The sequence below is a fragment of the Cystoisospora suis genome (genome assembly GCF_002600585.1).
Source record: "Cystoisospora suis strain Wien I chromosome Unknown contig_1214, whole genome shotgun sequence".
NCBI classification, from domain to species: domain Eukaryota; phylum Apicomplexa; class Conoidasida; order Eucoccidiorida; family Sarcocystidae; genus Cystoisospora; species Cystoisospora suis.
In genome coordinates, this window is record NW_027154015.1 from 14,054 (window position 1) to 23,424 (window position 9,371).

The following is a 9,371-nucleotide window of genomic DNA, read 5'->3' on the forward strand; positions in this document are numbered from 1 at the left end:
GAGAGAGGATGATCTGCCCCTCCACTTCCTTCACCTGTGGTCGAATGATGAACGCTAGAGGCCAGTCCAGCACTTCCGCCTAGAACGAGAGCCTTCAAGGCACCTCCTGAGCTTAGGCGCTTCTTCAGACTCTTCAAGGAAACACCGCCGCTACCTGTACGTGACTTCTTTAACAGTGGAGTTTCTTTCGTTCTATCTCGATCAAAAGCCGAAGAGGAAGAGGAAGAAGAAGAAAGAGAAGTAAGACTTTCCTTCTTCAGAGTCTCATGAGCTTCTTCAGTATGACTTAAGTTCCTCTCTTTCTCAGGTGCGGTTGTCTTTGATAGAGGAGGAGATTCCCCTCTCTTCAGAAGGTGTTGCAAGGGTATAGATGATGATAGAAGAGAGAGATGAGAGGAAGAAGACGAAGAGAAAGGAAAAGAAGAGGAGAAGGAACCTGTCGTGGTTCGCTTCTTGGGATGGGAGTCTGTCTCAGTGGAATTAGAAAGAGATGAAGAAGAAGAAGATGATGATGATCGAGAGTCTTTCTCATTCATTGTATCTTTCTTTTCCTTACTCTGTAGGGATACATCATTATCTGTATTCTTTCCTTCTTGTTCTGTCCTCGATTTCGAACTCCTATCTATCTCTTCTCTTTCTCTTTCTTCAAGTACATCAGCACTGTCCTTGCCAAGCTGACTTTTTCGTTTGTCCTTCTTTCTCTTCTCTTCTGTCCTGGTAGGGGAGTCTTCTGAGACACGGCTCGCACTTTCTTTGATCGAATCACCCCCATGAGAGAGAGGAGACAAAGACCGACTCCGGGGATATCTTCCTGGGCTGTGGCTAACACGGTTGTGGAGGCTCATCCTACTCCTACTACTAGTACTAGTACTGCTACGATGGTGAAAGGAAGGAGAGGGAGATGAACTTCTTGACGAAGATGTGTAAATCGAATCAGAACGATGAGATAAAGCTGAGGAATGTTGAGAAGACGACTCAAAGGAAAACGATGCCGACGTACAGGAACAGCATGACTTTCGAGGTCCTTGTCGACTACGGTCACTTGTCTCTGGGTCATTCCCAGTGCTTCCTTCTTCTCTCTCTCGTCTTTCGCCTTCTTCACCTCCTCTCTCACTCTGCTTCTTCTCATTATCATCGTCCTTTTCTCTCTGATCTTCTTCGTTCATACTTTCTTCTTTTCCTCCTTGTCTCTTCTTTTCTTCTTCTTCTTCGTCTTCATTCCTTTGCCCTCCTCCTTCTCCTCTTTCTGCACTTCTCCCATCTCCTTTCTTCGTTTTCTTTCCCCCTTTTTCCTCTTCTTCTCCTCCTTTCTGCTTCGTTGACTTGCCTGGATCATGATGAACAAGGTCCCCCCCCCCGTCTCGAATAGAGCCCCTCGCACCACCACTACCAGCAGTAGTAGTAGTAGTAGTAGTAAAAGTTGTCTCACTAGGAGCATCATCGGTATGTCTTCTCGAAGCCAATCGATTCAACTTACTCATCCATCGACGTGTTGTCCCCGTCACAGTCTCCTTCCATCCACCGCCTCCTCCCCCCCCCTTGGCATCATGCGAATGCTTCTTTCCCCGATCATCGCCATCATCGTCATGAGACCCTCCTGCTCCGCCTCCTGTTACGCACCCGCCCCCCTCACGAGCAGAAGTAAAGGTTGAGTATTTTCCGAGAGGAGGAGGCCCTCCTTCCTCTAGTCTTGTTTCTATGCCTCCTGTGACGTGATTAGCTTGAAGCGTTTCATATCGTCTAGGCTGCTGGCAATGATAGAGATCTGTCGGTGGGGGGTGTATGGAAGGATCGTCGATGCTGCTTGTTTCACGTCCTGCTCCTCCTGTTAAGACTTTCTTTTCGAAGTCACCCAGACGCAAAGGGGGGACCTTAGGCCTTGAAGACATTCGGCTTGTTAAAGGCCCCACTTCGTCAGCTAGATCTTCATGTTGGACAAGACCAGGGAGAGGGGGGGGGGCTGTAGAAGGCGACGATGGTGCGAATGCTGTGGGGGAGGTAGGAGATGAAGAAAGTTTGAGAGAAACCTCATCGTTGAGGGTTGTTTGACTTCGTTCAAGAGAAGGTTGTTGATACTCATCTGATGGAGAGGAAGTAGAAGAAGGATGATGATACTGGGGCCGAGGTGAATTCGATGCAGAGACAGCAACAAAGGCTCCAGCTAATCCTTCTCCTGGATGGGCTACAGCGGCTGATCTTGCAGTCAAAAAAGGATAGTTCGAACCCGCCGACAACACACGATCTCTTCCATGGCTGTCTCCCGTAGCTCCTCCTGCTCCTTCACCATATGAAAAACGTTGTGACCGCGATGTAGAGGGTGGTGCCGCATGCGCGCCACTACGAAGATAGGATGAAGAAGATTGAGAGGGCGGATGATGACCTCGAGGACTTAAAGCTGTGTAGACTTTCGAAAGAAAAGATTGATGTGAATTTTCTCCTCTTGGAGTTGTTCCACCACCCCCACCACGACCACCTCTTGGAGAATCGATGGGGGGAGCGGCACCAGCCGCTAGGGTCGATTGATGATGGAAGATTTCTTGTTGAAGAGAATGCATGCGCTGAACGGTTTGGAGACGTTCGATACCTTGTTTCATTGCTTGCTGTCGAGCCCCGAGCTCTTCAAAAGCCGATTCGGCATATTTGATCTTGTATTGAATCAGCTGATTCTGAACATCGTGACGCTCTTCTTCGCTCTTCTCGAGAGCCTCTTGAAGCTTCTCCAAAGCTCCTATGTGCTGTGGGGAAAACGCGAACAAGAAAAACAAGAAGAAAAGAAAGACATGTGACGACGGTATCTATTATTACCTCAACGTCTCGCGGCTGCTATAGAGGATGTACACACACCTACACTGACGAGAGAAGGAGGAGGAGGAGGAGAAGGAAGAAAAAGAAGAGAGATAGAAAGCCAAAATAATCTGAACCCCTTCTGCAAGCAGCAGATGTCCTTCGTACAGATGTCTTCATAGAGATGTGGATGGACGGTCACATGAGAGGCACCCCTTCGCTGAGATCTGTAGAAAGAGGTAACAAAGACTCTCCCTCGAATGAATGTATCGAATGCATGTATGCCTATATAGGTGTGTGTATGGAATAGCCCAGCACCTTGCTATGTAGACATGTATCTATCTATAGAGAGAGACATATTGCGTATATACATATATGAACATAACGTCTATGTAGAGACACGCAAATGCTGCAGAGAAATTCAAAAGAGACAGGCTTCCTTCCTTACCTCTTTCTGGCAGACATTCTTAACAGTCTGTAGAGCTTCGGCTGTCTCTTGTTGCTTACGCCTCTCATAATAGAGTTCCCCAATCAATCCATCACGCTCTTCTTTCAGCTGGGCTAGAGACGCTCGTAGATAGATCTGCGAAAAGAACAAGAGAAAACTCGAAGCAAAGCAGATACAAAGAAGCATGCACATTCATTCTGCGAGTTAGACCGTCCTCCCTGCGATCTACACCGCCTTTCTTTCTACAATGCATATACATACTTCCATGTACAGATAGCGCTCTGCATATTACCACCGCAGATGCTAGGGAGAAAAAAGAACACTCCCCTTCAGATGGCTTAGGAGGCAACACCTCCAAAAGAACCTCCATGGAGACAACGCAAGGCAAAGACTCCTTCTCCCTTTGAGAAGAAGAGATCAACTTATAGACACCTATCTATCTATCTATCTATCTTTAATGTATCTATCTATCTAGCTAGACGGCTACTATCTATCTCTTTGCACGTCTCGTGCTCTAGCAAGATTCCGCTATCGCTGAAAGCTCCTCTTGTAGATAGTCATTCACACCCTCTGTATAGACACCGCGCATTGACGGTAGATGACATGTCTCAAGTTTTCCCCTCTATCGTACGTTATCTTACCACGGTACTTGCTGTGTCTGTCTTCTTCGTAGGATCTCCTTCACTCTCTTCTGCTCCCCCTCCTCCTCCCTGAGAAGATGAAGAAGAAGAGCCATCTCCACCGGGAGGTCGATCCATGGCGACTGCATGGGCAGCCGCTGCGGCTTCTTTGAAAGCGGCCGCTTGACCTCTGAGTTCATTGATTTGTTGCTTCAAGGAATAGTTTTCTTGGAGGAACTTCTCTCGTTCTTCCTTAAACTCTTTCTTCTCCTTGGCTAGTTGATCTTCAGACATCTTCTTTTCTCTTCTTAAGACAGCATAAGCAAACGCCTGTCGCCGTTCAAGCTGTCCTGCCTCAGACAGTTTCATACGGAGCTCCACGGCCTTCTCTACCCATGAAAGAAGATCCCCACGAAGTTTCTCAAACCAGAATTGAGCCTCATAAAGACGTGACCGAAGTTTGTCGATCGAATCTTCTTCATCTATATTAGAGAAGAGAAAAGCTGTATCGGTTTCGAGCTCGATATGAGAAGGAAGATGACATAAAGGATTCACAATTTTCTCCTCTTCCTTATCCACACCCTCCTCTTCAACTCCACTTCTTCCCCCCTTCTGGATAATGGAAGTTGGGGATTGAGAAAGAGCAGAAGCTTTTCCTTTTCCTTCCGATGAGGAATGTGTCGTAGAGGGAAAGAGATCTTCAGCTCCACTGTACATACACCTCGCATCAAAGTTAGATAGACGTTGAGGCATGGTAGCGAGACGTACACGTAGAGCTTCGTCAGCTGCAAAGTCATCTTCATCACCACTACTTCCCTCACTACTGACTTGTCTTAGGGCATCAGTCTTATCCCTTGTTTCTGAGGGTCGTCTAGGAACATCTTTCTTCTTCTTCGGGTCCTTCTCCTCTTGTCTCTCCTTCTTTTCTGAGCTGGTAGTTCTCTCTCCCTTCAAGTCTTTCTTCTTTCCGATATCAGCGACCTGAGTGGTATCTGATGAAGAAAGAAGCCCTTCATCGGATGTGACCTTAATAACTGCAGGAGGATTCTCGCGCGTTTTCTCCTTCTTCTCTTGTGCATTTGGAGTCTTCTCTGGACTTTCAAAAGAGCAAGAAGCGGAGTCCCCATGCTCTGGATGACCACCATGACCCTCCTCCTTTGTATTTTTCATCTCCTTAGGAGAAACCGCTTCATCTTTTGTGGCCACCTCTGATACCACCTTCATCTCTTCTTTATCATTCTTATCTGTCTCCTCATGGGTTTCTGTCTCATGAGCCCTTATCTCTCCTGGGATCTCCTCTTTATCCTTTCGCTCATCTTGACGATCTTGCTTCTTCTCATTCACTGCGTCTTCTTTACGATCCTCCTTTTCATCCTTCTTATCCATCATCTTCTCCTTGTCTTCCTCCTTCTCCTCAGTCTTCACCTCCTTATTCTCCCCCGTTTCCTTCAACTGGTCCTTCTTCTCTTCAATCCCTTCTCCATCCTTGTTCTCCGTCATCTCCTCCTTATCCTTCTCCTCTGCCTTTTCTCCCAACTTCTCTCTACCTGCCTCCTGGTCCATCTTATTCTCTACGTCTTCCCCCGATGCCTCTTGTTGATCCTTCTTATCATCTATGTTTTCGTTGCTCTCCTCTCCCACCTGATCCTTCTTCACCTCCTTCACCTCTTCCCCGTCTCTCTCCTTGTCGATCTCTCCTACTTTGTTATTCTCCTCCTCCTCCTTCTTATTCTGACTCTCCTCGTCTTTCCCTTGGTTCATATTGGTTGCCTCTCCCGCCTTGATTTCCTCCTTCTCACCCTCACGTCCCTCTCCCTTATCTTCCATCTTTCCCCTACTCTCCTCTTCCCTCTTGTCATCAACTTTTTCTGCCTTCCTCTCCTCTGCTTCGGAATTCTTATCTTTCATCTCTCCTTTACTTTTCTCCTCATTCTTCATCTCCTCACCCTCTTCCTTCCTATTCTTGTCGTCACCATCGATCTCTTCCTTAGCCTCTTCCTTCTTTTCCTTCTCATTATCGTTCATCTCTCGCTGACTCTCCTTCTCTTCTCTCTTATCCTCTAGCTCTTCCTTGATCTCCTCGTCTTCCTTCTTCGCCTCTATCTCTTCCTTATTCCCATCCTCTTCTTTCTTATCCTCTATATCTCCCTTGATCCCTTCATCCTCTTCCTTCTTATCCTCTATCTCTTCCTTAATCTCCTCACTCTCTTCCTTCTTATCCTTCTCATCATCGTCTATCTTCTCTTCCTTCCCGTCCTCTTCCGCATGGTCCGTCTTATCCTCCCCCGTCGTCACATCATCTTCCTTATCTATTATTGTCTCTAGTTCCTTGTTCTTCTCTGTCTCCTTCTCCCTCTCTTCCTCTGCCTTATCCTCTTTCTCCTCCTCACCCTGATTCTCTACCTTCTCACCTGCCTCTCGATCCGCGCTTTTCTCCATCTTCTTCTCTGTCTTCTTCCGAGGGAAGTTTGTTTCTCCTGCTATATCAACACTCCATCTAGAACACAGACTTCTTCATAGGATCCTCCCCTCCTTCTCCTATCTCTGAAGATGAGAAAAAGAATTCTTCTCTTCACACGGAGGAACGAAGAAAGGACTGGGAAACTTTCGCCAAAGGCTAGTTGCTGCGGCTCATCCCTCAAAGGCACCATGTATGGACGATCTCCCTTATGCTTTTTTGTATCTTCTTCTTGAAACGTGGTCTTGTGTAGAGACCCCTTTTCTTCTATCTAAGGAGAACGATATGTACGTGATTAGTCATTCTATCACGTTGTTTAGATGAGAAAGAGAGCGGAGCTTCCAGGCCCTCGATCGTTCAAAGCAGACGGTTTCTACCCCTGAGGAAGCCTGGAGACAAGGATATACAGATAGGGAGCGATAGGGAAGTAGAAGGATGTAGGCCAGCCAAAGGGAAAGTGATGGAAGATAGACACGGCCGATATAGACAGACGGTGATGTTTCGGATGGAGAAGAAGAGAGGAGAAGATTCTCAGCGGACGAGTGACTCTAAGAAAGAAAGCCGCTCTTGTGTCGGAAAAAACGATTGAGGTATGTCTTCGTGTGATGTAGAAAAGAACAAACGAAGTCTCTTTCTAAGGCGTACGAGCTATGGGCAGCATGCGCGTTTCATCGCTGTCCTAGTCCATAAAACCTGCGAGCTTTGTCTTGTTGAAGATGAGCTGAGAAATAGTCGCGTACATGACGGATGGACGGTCCTTTCCTTGGAAAACACTCATCTCCAGGAGAGAAGAAAAAGAAAGGAGTCCCCTGTAGCTCTTTCTAGGGATCTTGACCTTTCCTTCAACTACCGTTCAAATGGGTGATGCCTTAGACAAGACTGTCTCACCTGAAGTGCTTATGAACCATAGGCAGGGCGTGAAACATTGAAGGAGTCTCGATGTACAAACCCCGGCTCGGACGAGATATCGAGGGGATGGCTCTGAGAAAGGTCCTACCACACTTATGAAGAGTTGAGATGAGAAGTCACATCGACCAGGGAATTCCTGAAAACTCCAGACGGGGGAGGTGTACATCCACCCACTGTTATCGTAGTCGTCTTGTTTGCTTTCCACATGAGCACATCGGCTGGATGACACTTCCACACAAGGGAACACCTATGGAGTTCATGCACCCGGAAAAAGAAAGACCGGAGTGGCCCAAGACCAAAGACAGTGGAGAGGACTGAAATGCTGAAGGGTGGAGAAACTCCTGAGAAGGACGGCCATGCCCTGTCTAGATTCCAGGGAAAGTGAAGAAAGCATGGGAGGTGTGCATGTGCGCAAGACACGTAAATTTTGGTAACGAGGTTGAAAGAGTGAAGAGGGAAAAGAAAAGAGAAAAAAAAAAGCTCCCCCTTATTTTGGGAGCCGAGAGAGTGAAAAGAATGGAAGTCCATCCGAGAGAATCGTGCGGGAGGCGGAAAAGAGGGCTGCCAAAGCTGGCAGCAGAGGAACAAGCCGCGGAGCCGATATGGCGGGTGAAGCAATCCCGAGAAAAAGAAAAGGGACGGAAGAGGTCAGGAAGGATGAGGTCGGGCACCAGGACAAGTGTGGGAGAGAAAAGTAGACGGAAAGAAAGTGCGAAGGCGAAAGAAAAGAGAAAGAAGTCGGAAAGAAAAGAAGGTGACGGGTGTCGTACTTCTTTCAGTCTGCGGAAGACATCACGCGGAGCAGAAGGGTCTCCTGCTGAGACCAGTTTTCTCCTCCCGAGGAAACCTTCTCGTCCCCCCAGATAAGGGTTGCTGCTCAGCTATTTCTCTCTCCGCAATACCTAATGTTTACGTCTTCCGCTTTTCAAGAAGAAATGAAAGACAAGAAAAACACAGTTCGTTAGCTCGGGAAGCCGGTTATTCGCTTGATAAAGAGCGCCAAGAAAGAAAACAAGTAGCCTTACATGCGTCTTCCCAGGTACAAGAAAAGAAAGTAAGAGGACGACCACGAGTTTAAGCTGGTCAAAAGAGCTCGATGGTGCGTTACTCATCGGGAAGAAAAGGAAGAAAAAAATGACAGAAAGGATGGAAGGCGAAAAGCAGACAACACTTGTGTCGACGGGGCTTGCTTGCTTGGCTGCTGTTGCTTTCTGCAGCGCCTTGATGTCGGGGCTGCTGCTTACGTGTCTACTTAGGCATACTAGTTTGGACGGGGAGCTGATGTGAAAAACGCGATTGTTTCCGTACATCCAACAACCCGAGAACAGGTAGAAAACTTACTTTTCAACAGCCGGCCTGAGTAAGAGTAGCAGCCAGGGACAGAGCTAGTAGGAACAGCATGGTTACATCTCACGAACGACTCCGTGCTGGGAATTGCTCAGCACAGACACATAATGAAGGTATTCGTTCTGTCCGAATACGATCGTACAGCTTGGCTTATCCGCTCAATGCAGGCTGGGCACCCAGAATTGATCTTTCCAAAGAGGACCGCTGCAAGCCGGCGAGATAAGATCGGAAGGTATTTAGATCAAACACCCCCCAGTAGCAACGCTGTTGTCGTTGTTTGCCTCCCAGACCCAGGCCCCCCATGAAAATAACGGCACGGGGGTTCTCTGAAGATAACAGGTGAGTTACCATCCGAGAATGTGATCTCCCGATCTAAACTGACTTGGAAGTCCCCGAGATCAGGCTTGTCTCCATCACCAGCGGCATAGAGGCTGAAGCTTCACTTTCTTCACCGCTGTTCTCCTAGTACCCCTTACTGGCTTGTACGCTCCTTCCTGACTCAAGTGCGTACAATAGGGCCGGCTTCAAGCAAGAAGCAGTTCTAGATTAGCAACGTTTATGCCATGGGTGTACAACACATGTGCTCCGAGTGTCTACCCATCTTCACGTGTGTTACCGACCCGTCAAAAGACACCTGCCACTACAACGTGTCTCGACGTCAGTCCTCAAGATCGGCCGCTTGGAACATCGGGTAGAGACTATAGAGCAGGGCGGCGGCCCCCAACAACAGGCCAGTCGTTTGCTGGAGATATACGTCGATGCGTCGAAAGTTGCAGGATACATTATCATGGGGAGGCTACAGTCC

The 9,371-nt window shown here is 47.8% G+C and overlaps 1 protein-coding gene across 1 annotated transcript in view; it reads right to left on the reverse strand.

Moving 5' to 3' along the window:
- CSUI_002857 (uncharacterized protein) overlaps positions 1 to 8,321 on the reverse strand; it is a gene marked incomplete at its 3' end in the record, with an annotated part of 22,374 nt that extends 14,053 nt beyond the window's left edge. Inside the window, exons 1-3 of the mRNA XM_068063056.1 lie at positions 3,874 to 8,321; positions 3,233 to 3,367; positions 35 to 2,735 (exon numbers count right to left, since the gene is read on the reverse strand). The remainder of the gene's footprint in view (positions 1 to 34; positions 2,736 to 3,232; positions 3,368 to 3,873) is intronic.
- Between the last annotated feature and the right edge of the window lie 1,050 nt (positions 8,322 to 9,371).